At 42.3% G+C, this 17211-nt stretch overlaps 1 pseudogene; it reads right to left on the bottom strand.

The window, feature by feature from the left end:
* Nucleotides 1-10403: 10403 nt before the first annotated feature.
* Nucleotides 10404-10849, bottom strand: LOC123484140 (annotated as a pseudogene).
* Between the last annotated feature and the right edge of the window lie 6362 nt (nt 10850-17211).

Raw genomic sequence — 17211 nt, 5'->3', positions numbered from 1 at the left:
GTGCTAGCTGTGCCACTAGAGATCCTGCTTCGAATCCAGGCTCTGTCATAGCCGGCCGCGAACGGGAGACCCATGGGGCGGCACACAATTTGGCCCAAGCGTCCAGGGTAGGGGGAGGGAATGGCCGGCAGGGATGTAGCTCAATTGGTAGAGCATGTCGTTTGCAACGCCAGGGTTGTGGGTTCGATTCCCACGGGGGCCAGTATGGAAAAATAATAATGTATGCACTCACTAACTGTAAGTCGCTCTGGATAAGAGCGTCTGCTAAATTACTAAAAATGTAAATTGTAAAATGTACTAACCTGGCGCACCTCTCTATGGTTTCTGAAATCCCTTGGATCTATGGGGATTCAGTACGGAACTGCTTTAGTCTGAATTGTGATACATGCCTCTGCTGCCTCTCTATACCGCGTAAAAGCTTTTTTCCTCTATATGAGAGGAATATGGCAGAGACATTATCTATTTAGCCTGGGATACATGATATCTCGGGGCGAACGGTGGGGAAGTGGCAAGATTATAACCCCACCCCCCCCAGAGGTGCTCTGATTCTGCTGGAGGACAGCCTTAAATTGTTGGACTTTATTTAGATTATTTTACAGAGCCCTCGTGAGGTCCTGGTTCTTTTCATGTAATTCATGAGCCCACCCATCTGCTATTTCTAATTGTTTTATTAGTTGCCTCATACTTGTCAGTCACCTGGACAAGATGACCCTGCATTTATTTAATTTCAGCTTAATTGGTTATACTCTTTTGTTGATAAACGCCGAAATCAAAACGCTTGTATATTGAGTTTGCGATTTCTCACTGATGTCATTGTGCCAGACCACAACAGCATCTCTGAGTTCTTTATTTGATTGGAATTTTCCGTCAGCACGAAAAATGCTGACCAATTTTATCCAGTTTGCTGAAGTTTTCCCCTATCCGAGCCGAATTGGTAGAATGTTTGTGCTTCTTTTAGCGCATCCATTACTTTATTAAACTTTTCTTCGTCCTGTAGCCCCCTTTACAGGAAGAATCAGCCGCCGGCCGCTAATTTCAATAGTTATTATTCCGATGCCTCTCTTCGACTGTGTCCAGAGTGTTTAGATTTCTTCACCCACTGCTGTAATAATCGGCAATTTTAATCTCTCTCTCTCTCTCTCTCTCTCTCTTCCTCTCTCTCTCTCTCTCTCTCTCTCTCTCTCTCTCTCTCTCTCTCTCTATATATATATATATATATATATATATATATATATATATATATATATATATATATATATATATATATTATAGTTATCCCACTTCCCAGAGATATAGTTACTGTTTCGGATCTAATAATTTGGTCACTGGACCTGATACCTTGTATTAGAAACAATACTGAAGCTTCTGCCAATTTACTACTGGAGAATACGGGTGACCTAATGTCTTATACCAGTGGTACGCCTCCAAATATCACTGTTGTTAACAACACACATTACCAAAATGATCCACAGTTGTCTTCCTATTTCCACATAATCTGTCATGGTTCCCTTGCCCCAATAGGGCATAAACCAACCTCTCTCTTTATCACTACTGCTAATACACTCAAATCATGTTCAAACAATGTTTGAATATCTTAGTAATTTTCTAACCATGGATGAGGCTCTTCTCCCAAAACGTATACGCAACCTTTTATACTAGTACACAAGCATGACAATTTATCCATCCACACACACTCTACTGCCTCACGGCAACCGTGGCTGGGCTTTCACCCTCCTTACGGGTCTGGCCGATAAACCGCTACACTAGGGATTTACCCTCCACAGGACCACCCTGTTCAGGACTTACCCTCTCTGGATTTACCCTCCACAGTGACTACCCTGTTCGGGACTGACCCTTTATCTACGACTGGTCGTAACACAATGGGACTTCTGAATAAGCTCAGGCTTTCTAGGTCGGTATTCTATTATTGTTCAGCCTACAATTCTCATCTCCCCAAGATGTCAGAATGAGTGGTAACAGGTGTAGGAACTGTGCCTGCCTTGTTTTTGGTGCCAGCTCCTGTTTCACTGATTCGGACTCTGTAGTTTGACTGTAAATCATGGTGAACCCTGCTCACAGCGCCAACTATAGATTCTAAATAAACAAAGTAAAAACTCACGGATGACTAAGAAAAGCCAAACCAAGTTTATTCACCCAATGGGTCAAACAGCTGCAAGACAAAGACATGTTCCCACCAGCACAAGTATATATACCCCACTTTAGGTGGAGTCTCCTCCTTTTCTCTAAACATGACATCTTTGTTGCTAGGCAGGAAGTTAAGTGATGTGGGTAATAAACTGTTCCTTCCCCTTCATGTGACCTAACCTGACTGGGAATATCAGTGCAAAATGGGGGGAAATTATGCGATAATATGGGAGTTTTTATCACTACACTTATTGGAGATGAAACTGTAAAATGGTTAAACTTTGTTTTCTTATTGACAAAAATTGACAAAACTACGCTGCATTTTATCTCTGGGACACTTAGCATGACAAATCAGACCAAGATTACTGAATGTAAGTACATTATTTACCTTTAGAGGTGAATGTATCAAACCAGTTGCCGTGATAACTTTTTTGTTGTTGTGCACTCTCCTCAAACAATAGCATGGTATTTTTTCACTGTAATGCTACTTTAAATTGGACAGTGCAGTTAGATTAACAAGAATTTAAGCTTTCTGCCCGTATAAGACATGTCTATGTCCTGGAAAGTTTGCTGTTACTTACAACAGTCATGCTAATTACATTAGCGCACGTTAGCTCAACCGTCCTGTATACAGGACACCGATTCCGTAGAGGTTAATATTAAGTTGCATATATTTTTATTTATACTGTATCACAATATTAAATATTTTTATCTTTTAGATAGTAAAGAGCTTAGACCTTCTTGTTCGGTATTGGCCACCTTTATCACATGAATTATTACAATATAAAGTAATGGATCATGAATTACTTCATTGAATGTTTGATAGACAATTAGAATACCATCAAGGTCTGTAGTCTTATCAGGCTGGAAGAAGTATAATTGGCAAACAATTCAGATATACATTTACTGCACAGCCAGTGATAAGTAGGGCTTATTTTAATTTACAAATTTGATATTGAGAAGCATCTCTGTTCTATTTTAATTGTAATGAGTCCTATTATACAATGAATCCCTGGAGGATGGGTTTTTATACAGCTCTGGTCATGGTTTGTATCACTGTATCTCACGGACACAGTAATACACAGTTGTCTCTTCATCTGGAAGTTGTTCCCTTGTAGAAACACTGTACTGCTGGAGCTGTCATATCTAGAACTGATCTTGCTCTTTAGTGAGTTTACAGTGTAAGTACTACTAGTGCACGTATAACCAACATTTATTTGATAACTTTGCAAGCTATACATACTCTGTGTTGTCCATGTAAAAGCCAGACAGCTACTGGAGGATAATGTTAGGCAGGACTGTGATACAATGAGTTTTACAATCTGCCATTTCTTTTTATTATAACCCAGAAGTGTTAATGGGTTTGAATGGGTGGTACACAGCTACTGACTTTTTCATGCAGGTTAGGAGAACTTATGCAGCAGGCTAGGATAATTAACGTAGCAATTAATTAACATTTGCATAATGACAATCAGGTATAAAGGACATGGAATATCAGTGCAAAACGGGGGAAAATTATGTGATAATGTGTCAGTTTTTAACACTACACTTACTGGAGATGAAACTGTAAAAAGGATAAACTTTGTTTTCTTATTATTGGTAATCCTATACTGTAGAATCAAGTTATTCTTTTAAAGACTCATGTATATCGGTGATTGTGAACATTTAGCTATTAAAACATTCATCAGAAAGAAATGAAGTTGTCTGTGTTGAATGTGGAAGTGTTTTTTGTACAGCTACTCCCATTAGTTGTACCACTGTAACTCTCTAGCACAGTAATACACGGCTGTGTCCTCACTCTTCAGGTTGTTCATCTGTAGGTACAGCCTACTGCTGGAGTCATCTCTGGAGAGGGTGAATCTACCCTGCACTGACTGGGAGTAAGAGATTGGATTACTCTGTGTGCTAATATATGCAATCCACTCCAGTTATTTTCCAGGAGCTTGTCTGATCCAGCTCATCTCAAAGCTAACAAATGTGTACCCAGAAGCTGTACAGGTCAGTTGGTGGGATTCTCCAGGCTTTTTAACCACTGGTTCAGACTCCGTCAGTGTCTTACCATGAACACCTGTTGAAACAAATTACAGATGTTGTCGGAACAGAACCTAAAACGAATGGGTTGATTTGTTTAAAAAATCCAAAAAACTGAGTAATGCATCCTCGAACATGACCCGTCAAACCACGCTTTTTAATACCCGCTAAGCTAACCATGAGGCCAGCCACACCAATGTGTCGGAGGAAACACCATTCAACTGACGACAGCCTGCAGTCACCCGGCCCGCCACAAGGAGTTGCTGAGCGCCGAAGAGCCAAGTAAAGCCCCCCAGCCAAAGCCTCCCTAACCCCGGATGACGCTGGGGCCAATTGCTGCACTGCCCTATGGGATTCCCGATCACGGCCGGTTGTGATACAGCCTGGGATCGAACACAGGTCTGTAGTGATGCCTCTAGCACTGCGATGCAGTGCCTTAGAACGCTAAATTCAAAATAGATTTTGTCTTGATGTTCTGGTGCACTTTTGGACAATTGAAATAATTAATTAGGGACTTATTGGTTGAGGAATGTAACTGTTATTCTGGGTGATTTGTGATGTTTGATTTGTGCTTCCCATGTCTGTGTTTTTGTATTTTAATGTGTACATACACTACAAGTCAAACGTTTGGACACACCTACTGATTCAAGGGTTTATCTTTATTTTTACTATTTTTTACATTGTAGAATAATAGTGAAGACATCAAAACTATGAAATAACACATATGGAATGATGTAGTAATCTACTGACAACGAACACAATTGCATTTTATCGACGGCAATTTGAATGCACAGAGATTCCGTGACGAGATCCTGTGGCCCATTGTCGTACCATTCATCCGCCGCCATCACCTCATGTTTCAGAATGATAATGCACGGTCCAATCTGTACAGAATTCCTGGAAGCTGAAAACACAGATAGAACAATGAAACAAATCTTTGCTGAAAATGTCCCAGTTCTTCAATGGCCTGCATGCTCCCCAGACATGTCAGCCGTTGAGAATGTTTGAGATGCTCTGGATCTACGTGTGACGACAGCGTGTTCCAGTTCCGTCAAATATCCAGCAAAATCTCACAGCCATTGAAGAGGAGTGGGACAACATTCCACAGGCCACAATCAACAGCCTAATCAAGAAGGAGATGTGACGTGCTGCATGAGGCAAATGGTGGTCACACCAGATACTAACTGGTTATCTGATTCACGCCCCTACCTTTTTGTAAGGTACAGTATCTGTGACCAACAGATGCATGTCTGTATTCCCAGTCATGTGAAATCCATACATTAGGGCCTAATGAATTTATTGAAATTGACTGATTTCTTTATATGAACTGTAACTCAGTTAAATCTTTGAAATTGTTGTATGTTGCGTTTATATTTTTGTTCAGGATATATACCTTTAATGTGGATAAGTGTATTTCGTTATCTTTGATGACAGGAGTTACAGTAAATGTAAGTTGACAATCACCTTCAATAAGCTGTTTTCCGCTGTGACAGTTTCTGAGGTTATATGATAATGAAGTGGAGGTTTGTGTTTCTTGTTTTCTTGTTTTATATACCATGCTTATCATATGTTATCTCATGAACAAACTTAATGTAGTCATTAGATCATGGGAGGTTTGAGATTCAGACACAGATCGCCCCCCTCCTGTGTAGATACATTTCACTTCAACTGTACAAGTTAGGAGGGAGTTTTAGTACAGGTCTAGTGTTGGTTTGTATCACTCTGGAGACGAGCACAGTAATACACAGCTGTGTCTTCAGTCTGCAGACTCTGCCCTGTTAAAATCACTGTATTGCTGTAGGAGTCTACTGTGAGGCTGAACTTGTTCTTCAGGGAGTCTTTGTGGTGCGTGCCTCTCAGTATATTTCATTCCAATCCACTCCAGTGTTTTCCCCTCCATACTGTCGGAATCCAAGCTGTCCAAGTGCCAGTAACTACAGTACAGTGTCCCCCCGACCCCCAGCAGCATCAGAGATTCAGGGAGCATGGTTTGTGTTGAAGCTGCTCTTCTCTGCACTCTCCAACTAGGACAGACAGACAGACACTGTTTAAGTAGGGAAAGAAGGGAGGGTTTGTATTGAGGTAGAGAGATGGAGGGGTGGGGGAGAGAGGAGAGGGGGTTTACTGTAGAGGTGGGCATACTGAAGCTTCAGTATCATGTCTTAATGAGAGGGTCCATGTCCACAGTTTGGAACTTTTTCAATATATAGTATATTATGGAGAAATAACAGGTTGGAGCTTTACAATGACAGACAAGGTTGGGTAGGTTACTTTCGAAATGGAATCCAGTTACAGTTACGAGTCACCTGCCCAAAATTGTAATCAGTAATGTAACTTTTGCATTACCCAAACTCAGTAACGTAATCTGATTACTTTCAGTTACTTAAGCATTACTTTCCTCTTAAGAGGTATTAGAAGAAGACAAAAGGGATCCATCAAACACATTTGGTGTGTCATCATAGTGGTCTCTGACTTGTGGTCAGACTCACTCAGGTGGAACAAACTTCAACTTGCGTGTTTTTTTCAATGATTAATTGAATGTCATTGAGAAAACAGAAAGGTGCCACAATGTATTGTTATGCAAACATCCTTTTTAATTTAAAAGTAATCCAATAAGGAATGATTTGACTGTTTATTAAGAAGGTTAATATCGCCCTCTCTGATTGATACACTAACTCCAGCTGTTTAAGGGATGAGTGAGTTTTTTGTACATGTCTGGCCCTGGTTTGTATCACTGTGAGTCTCGGGCACAATAATACACAGCTGTGTCTTCAGTCTGCAGGTTCTGTCCTGTTATAGTCACTGTATTGCTGGAGGAGTCTAAAGTGAGGCTGAACTTGTTCTTCAGGGGAGTCTTTGTAGGAAGTGTCTCCAGTATATATGCTTCCAATCCACTCCAGTGTTTTCCCTGCAGGTTGTCGAATCCAAGCTGTGTAATGGCTACCTACAGAGTACGAAACCTTACAGGAGATTGTCAGTGGTTTACCTGGCTGGACAGTCATAGAGGCTGGCTGAGTGAGCTCTTCACAGTGAACACCTGTGGACAAAGCATTTAAAACATTACCCATTGCAATAGACATTTACATTTTAGTCATTTAGCAGACGCTCTTATCCAGAGCGACTTACAGTTAGTGAATACATTTTTTTATTTATTTTTCATACTGGTCCCCCATGGGAATCGAACCCACAACCCTGGCGTTGCAAACGCCATGCCTCTATCAACTGAGCTACATCCCTGCCAGCCATTCCTCCCCTACCCTGCGACGCTTAGGCCAATATGCGCCGCCCAATAGCATCATAGAGTTTTAACAAAACTAAAGCCATCACTAATTATTTTGTTGTTCCCCAAATTCAGAGACTCACAGGAGGCAGCAGCCAGCAGCAGCAGAGATGCAGGGAACATGGTTTATGTTGAAGCTGAACTGGAGGGAGCTGCTCTTCTCTACTCTCCAGAGACGTCACTTACTAGGACCAACAGACAGAGTGAGGCTGTTTATAAGGGAGAGGGAGGAAAGGAATAGAGGTGAACATTTGCATAAGGAAAGGAAACACATACGGTATGAAAGTGGGAATAAAAAAATTATAATGAAAAAGCTTTGACAATAACACTTTAATATATTACTCTTGTACATTATTGGTGGTGGATAATATTAGATTAGAGGCTTTTGACTGATACTATGTTTCATACAGTTTTCCAATATGTATCACAACAATGGATTGTGAGAAGGCCCCTGTGAGTCTCTGAATTTGGGGGAACAACAAAATAATTAGTGATGGCTTTAGTTTTGTTAAAACTCTATGATGCTATTGGGCGCGCATATATTGGCTCAGCAGTCGTCCCAGGGTAGGGGAGGAATGGCGGCAGGGATGTAGCTCAGTTGATAGAACATGGCGTTTGCAACGCCAGGGTTGTGGGTTCGATTCCCATGGGGGGACCAGTATGAAAAATAAATAAAAAAATGTATTCACTAACTGTAAGTCGCTCTGGATAAGAGCGTCTGCTAAATGACTAAAATGTAAATGTCTATTGCAATGGGTAATGTTTTAAATGCTTTGTCCACAGGTGTTCACTGTGAAGAGCTCACTCAGCCAGCCTCTATGACTGTCCAGCCAGGTAAACCACTGACAATCTCCTGTAAGGTCTTTCATGCCGTCCCTGGGAGGGGTGCGTCACTTGAGTGGGTTGAGTTACTGACGTGATCTTCCTGTCTGGGTTGGCGCCCCCTTGGTTTGTGCTGTGGTGAGACCTCTGTGGCTATACTCGGCCTTGTCTCAGGATTGTAAGTTGGTGGTTGGGGATATCCCTCTAGTGGTGCGGGGCTGTGCTTTGGCGGAGTGGGTGGGGTTATATCCTTCCTGTTTGGCCCTGTCCGGGGGTTTCTTCGGATGGGGCCACAGTGTCTCCGGACCGCTCCTGTCTCAGCCTCCAGTATTTATGCTGCAGTAGTTTATGTGTCGGGGGCTGGGGTTAGTTGGTTATACCTGGAGTACTTCTCCTGTCTTATCCAGTGTCCTGTGTGAATTTAAGTATGCTCTCTCTAATTCTCTCGTTCTCTTTCTCTCTCTGAGAACCTGAGCCCTAGGACCATACGTCAGGACTACCGGGCATGATGACACCTTGCTGTCCCCAGTCCGCCTGGCCTTGCTGCTATTCCAGTTTCAACTGTTCTGCCTGCGGCCACGAAACCCCTACCTGTCCCAGACCTGCTGTTTTCAACTCTTAATGATCGACCATGAAAAGCCAACTGAGAGACCTGAGCCCTAGGACCATACGGCTGGGACTACCGGCCGTGGTGACTCCTTGCTGTCCCCAGTCCGCCTGGCCTTGCTGCTATTCCAGTTTCAACTGTTCTGCCCTGCCGGTTATGGAACCCCCTACCTGTCCCAGACCTGCTGTTTTCAACTCTTAATGATCGGCTATGAAAAGCCAACTGAGATTTATTCCTGATTATTATTTGACCATGCTTGTCACTTATGAACATTTTTGAACATCTTGGCATGGTTCTGTTATAATCTCCACCCGGCACAGCCAGAAGAGGACTGGCCACCCTCATAGCCTGGTTCCTCTCTAGGTTTCTTCCTAGGTTTCGCCTTTCTAGGAGTTTTTCCTAGCCACCGTGCTTCTACACCTGCATTACTAGCTGTTTGGGGTTTTAGGCTGGGTTTCTGTACAGCACTTCGAGATATTAGCTGATGTAAGAAGGGCTATATAAAATAAAATTGATTGACTGTATATTTTGTTATACAGAGAACTATACAGAGAGGTAGTGAACCATAGCATAGCATTAGGATTTAGAATACTTGAATGGACAATTAACCTTCTGATGAAGGGCCACAGGTCAGCCATGTTGGTCAAGGACTTTGTCAACTTTGTTTTGCCAGTGCTGTGATAAGATATTTTGTAAAACAATGAATGTGAATAATTTATCTGCACTATATGTGTGTTAGCTTGGAACCAGCCAGTTTTAGAGGAAGGATTTCATTAATTTTTCAAATTAACTGCCAATATGCCAACATTCCATTCAAACATTGTTGTCAATCCACAGCCATACACTGGCTCAAATCAGTTAATATTAGGATTTAGACAAGTTGGAAATGCAACAACTACTGATATTGTATCATATAATAGCACTCACAGCTTTCCAAGAAAACAAAATCTGAGACATTTATGTTCTGTTTATATATTTTTTTAGAGGCTATTTATACAGAAAGTTGGTATAAACCCCATATAAACTGTATTTATGATAATATGACAATATTTTAGGTTGACTATAATTCCATTACACAATTTATGATACATCACATGCCTTACTTTTATTTTCCTGCATAAGTAAAAGCAGAAAATGCATCACCTATGCCTCTACTGCCATTCATTCCAATTAGACTGGTTTTGGATTTCCCCCTGACCAAGAAGGTTGCCATTTTCTCCCCCATTATGGAACTTCTTTAGGATATCTGATATAACTCCTCTAGTGATTTAATAGGATCTGTATGTAGTGAACCTACTCTTATAGGAGAAGGAACTCTTTAATACGGTTAGGAAAAACACCCCTATGGGAATAACATGATATGGATATGTGCTTGCATTTTTCTATTCCTAATATCCAACAAGGGATTATGGAAAGTGTATATCCATGGCTGACCATTTTGTGCTCAAAACTTTTGACCTGAGATCACTTGTGCTGAATGGGGAAGTGGATTTTGTACAGCTCTTCCACCGCTCTCTCTCACTGTGTGTATCGGGCACAGTAATACACTGCTGTGTCCTCACTCTTCCAGGCTGTTCATCTGAAGGTACAGCTTACTGCTGGAGTCGTCTCTGGAGAGGGTGAATCTACCCTGGACTGACTGGGAGTAGATAGCAGTAGTACCATGTATATAACCAATCCATTCCAGTCCTTGCCCAGGAGCCAGTTTTATCCAACCCATCCAGTAGTCCTTGAATGTGAACCCAGAAGCTGTACAGGTCAGTTTGTGTGATTCTCCAGGCGTTTTAACTACTGGTCCAGACTCAGTCAATGTCTGACCCTGAACACCTGTTGAAAGAAAGCACACATGTTGTCAAAACAAAATCATTAACCTAATGGGCCAATTTATTAACCATAAACTTGCTTTAAATCCAGAGAGACTCACATGAGGCAGCTGCCAGCAGCAGCAGGGATGCATGGAACATGGTTTGTGTTGAAGCTGAAGTTTACCTTCTTTACTCTCCAGGACTCAGAGAGAGAGATGCGATTCACACAGAGACTGTTTATATAAGGCAGAGGAAGAGAGATGAAAGAGAGGAGCTATAGGTAATTTGCATAAGAAGGCAGGTACAGTATGACAGGGTTGGGAATTTCAGAAATCTCTGGGAACCATATTGACTTTTGACGCTTCACTTATGGGATGGAACTCTATACTATAGAATGTTTAGAAAAACAGCCATAGGACATTTAAAAAAGTATATCATAATAACTTAGCCCTCTCAATAAAACATTTCAGAAAACTCTGTGAACCATATTGACTTTTGACACTTCAATTATATCATTTATAGGGAAGGGACTCTATAGAATGTTTACAAAAACAGCCATAGGACTCATAATGTTTACCCTTTACAAAAAAATAAAATAATGGCTTATTTCATTCATGAGGGTTAACTTAACTCTGGGAGTGTTGCATTTATGACCATAGAGTGTTTCCATTTAGAGTCAAATAGTTTAGAAATCAACACTGTGCAACTTTCACACTGAAAAATCGACAGAACAATTTGCCGTGTATTTGTTGTATATTGAATTTCACTGTTTGTGATTTTGAACATTTAGCTCTTAAAGCTGTCATTCTATCAGACTCTGTTGTTCTTACAGTAGGCTGTATGTTAGTATGATGTTTTTGTACAGGTCTTCCATTGAGCTGTTGCACTGTGCCTCAGTTTTTGCACAATAATACACAGCTGTGTCCTGAGCCTGCAGACTGGTGATGTCTAAGTGCAGTACATTGCTACTGTCTCTGGAGATGGTGAATCTGCTCTTAAAAGAGGCTCCAGAGTTGATGGATCCACTGGCCCAGATGATCCCAATCCACTCCAGTGTTTTCCATGGCTGCTGTCATATCCAACCTGTACGATAGTCTGTCAGGGCATAGCCAGAGACTTGCCAAGATAGTTTCACTGACTGTCCAGGAGGTTTGAGTTGAGCAGGGAGGAGGTCAAACTAATGCTGTGTATAACTAATGCGTCCTACCTGACCGGTCGCTCCTACCAAGTGGCGTGGCGAGAATCTGTCTCCGCACCATGTGCTCTCACCACTGGTGTCCCCAGGGCTCAGTTCTAGGCCCTCTCCTATTCTCGCTATACACCAAGTCACTTGGCTCTGTCATATCCTCACATGGCCTCTCCTATCATTTGCTACGCAGACGACACACAACCAATCTTCTCCTTTCCCCCTTCTGATAACCAGGTGGCTAATCGCATCTCTGCATGTCTGGCAGACATATCAGTGTGGATGACGGATCACCACCTCAAGCTGAACCTCGACAAGACGGAGCTGCTTTCGTCCTCCCGGGAAGGACTGCCTGTTCCATGATCTCGCCATCACGGTTGACAACTCCGTTGTAGTCCTCCTCCCAGAGTGCCGAAGAGCCTTGGCGTGACCCTGGACAACACCCTGTCGCTTTCTCCGCTAACATCAAGGCGGTGACCCGATCCTGTAGGTTCATGCTCTACAACATTCTTAGAGTACGACCCTGCCTTACAGGAAGTGGCACGGGTCCTAATCCAGGGCACTTGTCATCTCCCGTCTGGATTACTGCAACTCGCTGTTGGCTGGGCATCCTGCCTGTGCCATTAAACCCCTACAACTCATCCAGAATGCCGCAGCCCGTCTGGTGTTCAACCTTCCCAAGTTCTCTCACGTCACCCCCGCTCCTCCGCTCTACACTCCACTGGCTTCCAGTTGAAGCTCACATCTGCTACAAGACCATGGTGCTTGCCTGTGGAGCTGTGAGGGGAACGGCACCTCCGTACCTTCAGGCTCTGATCAGTCCCTACACCCAAACGAGGGCATTGCGTTCATCCACCTCTGGCCTGCTGGCCCCCCTACCTCTGCGGAAGCTACAGTTCCCGCTCAGCCCAGTCAAAACTGTTCGCTGCTCTGGCACCCCAATGGTGGAACAAGCTCCCTCACGACGCCAGGACAGAGGAGTCACTCACCACCTTCCGGAGACACTTGAAACCCCACCTCTTTAAGGAATACCTGGGATAGGATAAAGTAATCCTTCTACCCCCCCTTACCCCACCCCAAATAAATAAAAAATAAAAAACATATTGTAAAGTGGTTATCCCACTGGCTATAAGGTGAATGCACCAATTTGTAAGTCACTCTGGATAAGAGCGTCTGCTAAATGACGATAAATGTAAAATGTAAATGTAAATCTGAAAGAGATGGGAGGTAGAGAAAGAGAGATGAGAGGCCTTCATCAAAACTATATCACAATAGCAAAACAACTGACTAACACAATGGTAAAACAACTGACTAACACAACAGTAAAAACAACTGACTAACACAATGGTAAAACAACTAACTAACACAATGGGAAAACAACTAACTCAACACAATGGGAAAAACAACTAACTAACACAATGGGAAAAACAACTGGCCAACACAATCGCAAAACAACCGACTAACACAATGTTTTGTGTCCTGTATTCAAAGAGACTAAAATCCCCCCCACTTATATTGTAGGAAGGCCAGGAGGGAGGAGGGATGTAAGAACATGTTTCTCTGTTGTATGACAGACGGTGTCTGTCTGGGTACTAACAGACAGGGTGATTGTGGTGATGAAGGTTGTGTCAGAACAGGTCATTGATATAGCAGAGGGAGGGTGTGTACTATCTGTGCTACAAAGACAGGTGTTTGACACGTCACTGGATGCATTCTATATGCATAATGTACTCATAATATATGCACATCTATCCATCCGTACGTACATTTGTATTTATTGTATTGCTGTACATCGTTTTATTTTACATTTGTGTGAATGTCCTTGTCTATCAATGTTTTGTTACTTCTAATGTTTTGTGTTTTTTTGTGGACCCCAGGAAGAATAGCTGCTGCCTCTGCAAAAGTTAATGGTGATCTAAATAAACAAACAAAATAAACAAGTAAACATACATACATACATACATACATACATACATACATACATACATACATACATACATACATACATACATACATGCATACATTTTGTATATGTAAATAATGAGTGCCAGTTGTGGCAGTAAGTAACTGTGTTGTAATGGCACCGTCTTTTGGCCAGGGAAGATGAATGGCTTGTGTCCTATAGCTTGTCACATGTATAATTTCAGTAATTGTGGTATTCTACTCCATGTATTATTACAGAACCTGGTGACAAGGCCAGTCAATATTTTGCAACACAATTTAGGATAAGTTGTCCCCTGTTATTTGAGGTGTATTTGATATATTGACTATTTCTCCTCCTGATTTATTAACAAAGAAGATAGGCTAGATATTCTTATTTAGTATGTTATGGATAAAACATTTATTTTTCAAGAAAATGAGTGGAATTGATAGTGATGGAGTGCTGCATCAGATGACTTGGCCTCACAACCCCCCAACCTCAACCCAATTGAGATGTGTTTGGGATGAGTTGGACCGCATAGTGAAGGAAAAGCAGCCAAACAAGTGCTCAGCATGTGTGGGAACTCCTTCAAGACTGTTGGAAAAGCATTCCAGGTGAAGCTGGTTGAGAGAATGCCAAGAGTGTGCAAAGCTGTCATCAAGGCAAAGGGTGGCTATTTGAAGAATCTCAAAAATATAATATATTTAGATTTTTTAAACACTTTTTGTTTACTACGTGATTCCATATGTGTTATTTCATAGTTTTAATGTCTTCACTATTTTTCTGCAATGTAGAAAATAGTAAAAATTAAGAAAAACCCTTGAATGAGTAGGTAGTGTACGTAAAATATTTGTGTCTTAAAGTTTGTGTGGTTATAAACAGCTTCTTATACAGTTTATCCCCAGAGAATGGGTTTTTGTACAGGTCTGGTGCTGCATTGTATCACTGTGGCCACCAGAACAATAAAACATAGCTGTGTCTTCTGTCTGAAGGTTCGTTCCAAGAGAGATCTTGGTAGAACCCCTGCTTGGTGGTCTCTGAGTTTGGAATCCATCACTGTTTTTACTGTTTCCAGGATCACCCTGTTAAAAAACCTTTCTGTAGAATCCATGCTCAGCAAATACTTCTGTGTGATTTTATAGAATCGTAGCACTCTTCTTTCAATTCGAGTATCACAACTAATTATGAAAAAGTCTTACATTATCTTCAGATAGGAATGTTGTCAAATGTCATTTTGTTATTAAATAAAATTGATTTTCACAATTCAGAGTTTGTCACTGGGTTCCATCCCTGTTAAGTCAAGGTTGGCCAACCCTCTTCCTGGAGAGCTACTGGGTGTGCAGGCTTTTACAAATCTGATTTGGACAGTCAAGGTCCTTATGGGCAGCTGATTTGATTAATTGAGTTAGATTGGGGCTAGAGCAAAATCCTTGCCATTGTAAAAGATGACTCCTACACACAATTACTTGTACATATCAAATCAAATCAAATCAAATCAAATTGTATTGGTCACATGCGCCCGAATACAACAGGTGCAGACATTACAGTGAAATGCTTACTTACAGCCCTTAACCAACAGTGCATTTATTTTAAACAAAAAAGTAAGAATAAAACAACAACAAAAAAAGTGTTGAGAAAAAAAGAGCAGAAGTAAAATAAAGTGACAGTAGGGAGGCTATATATACAGGGGGGTACCGTTGCAGAGAGTCAATGTGCAGGGGGCACCGACTAGTTGAGGTAGTTGAGGTAATATGTACATGTGGGTAGAGTTAAAGTGACTATGCATAAATACTTAACAGAGTAGCAGCAGCGTAAAAAGGATGGGGTGGGGGGGCAGTGCAAATAGTCCGGGTAGCCATGATTAGCTGTTCAGGAGTCTTATGGCTTGGGGGTAGAAGCTGTTGAGAAGTCTTTTGGACCTAGACTTGCACTCGGTACCGCTTGCCGTCGGTAGCAGAGAGAACAGTCTATGACTAGGGTGGCTGGAGTCTTTGACAATTTTGAGGGCCTTCCTCTGACACCGCCTGGTATAGAGGTCCTGGATGGCAGGAAGCTTTGCCCCAGTGATGTACTGGGCCGTACGCACTACCCTCTGTAGTGCCTTGCGGTCGGAGGCTAAGCAATTGCCATACCAGGCGGTGATGCAACCAGTCAGGATGCTCTCGATGGTGCAGCTGTAGATGTTTTTGAGGATCTGAGGACCCATGCCAAATCTTTTTAGTCTCCTGAGGGGGAATAGACTTTGTCGTGCCCTCTTCACGACTGTCTTGGTGTGTTTGGACCATGATAGTTCGTTGGTGATGTGGACACCAAGGAACTTGAAGCTCTCAACCTGTTCCACTACAGCCCCGTCGATGAGAATGGGGGCGTGCTCAGTCCTCTTTTTTTTCCTGTAGTCCACAATCATCTCCTTTGTCTTGGTCACGTTGAGGGAGAGGTTGTTGTCCTGGCACCACACGGCCAGATCTCTGACCTCCTCCCTATAGGCTGTCTCATCGTTGTGGTGATCAGGCCTACCACTGTTGTGTCGTCGGCAAACTTAATGATGGTGTTGAGTCGTGCCTGGCCATGCAGTCATGGGTGAACAGAGATACAGGAGGGGACTGAGCACGCACCCTGAGCCCCCCGTGTTGAGGATCAGTGTGGCAGATGTGTTGTTACCTACCCTACATATTTACTGTATTTTCTGCTCTTTCTCAAAAGAAAGTAAGGTAAAACTCTGAAAAACTCAGAGGCCTTATTCATGAAGCATAGACAGTGTTTCTGAGGTGGGGAGCTCTCATATTAAAGTATAAGGTTGTCTATCCCGCTGTTTACAGAGAAGGATAATGAAGTGTGTGTTTCTGTACATGTTCCACAGACTGTCTCTATCTATGTCTGAAGGGTTTTTGAACAGCTCCACCACCACTCACATCACTGGACCCAGCGTACACAGTAATACACATCAGAGTCCTCTGCCTTCAGACCAGACAGTTTCAGATGTGTCATGCTCACTGAGCTCTGTTTGGTCAGTTCAATCCACCCCTCCAGCGTTTTGGCATAGCCTGCTGCTCCAGTATTGGTGTTGATCCAGCCCATCCATTCCAGTGGCTTCCCTGTAGGTTGGCAAATCCAGTTCATATCATATGTTGTAAAGGTATACCCAGTTCCTCTGCCGGAGGGGGTTGATAATTTCTCCAGGCTTTTTCTGGAGTGGACTGGAGGGAATGGACACCATAGTCTGATCATTTAAACCTGAAGGAGAGAAAGAGAAAGAGGAAACAGAGGGAGAGGAGAAAGGAGAGAGGGTGGAATATGGAGGAAAAGCATGAAGGAGATAGAGGTTACAATGGAAAATTGTCTTCAGTCTTTGCTCAGCATAAGAACAGTTAAGAAAGAAGTAAAACCAAGCAGAACTCACAGGGCAGACAGAGA

This window comes from Coregonus clupeaformis, unplaced genomic scaffold (assembly GCF_020615455.1).
Source record: "Coregonus clupeaformis isolate EN_2021a unplaced genomic scaffold, ASM2061545v1 scaf0205, whole genome shotgun sequence".
Taxonomy (NCBI): Eukaryota; Metazoa; Chordata; class Actinopteri; order Salmoniformes; family Salmonidae; genus Coregonus; species Coregonus clupeaformis.
The sequence above is the reverse complement of the archived record's forward strand: the minus strand, read 5'-3'. Positions and strand labels throughout refer to the sequence as shown.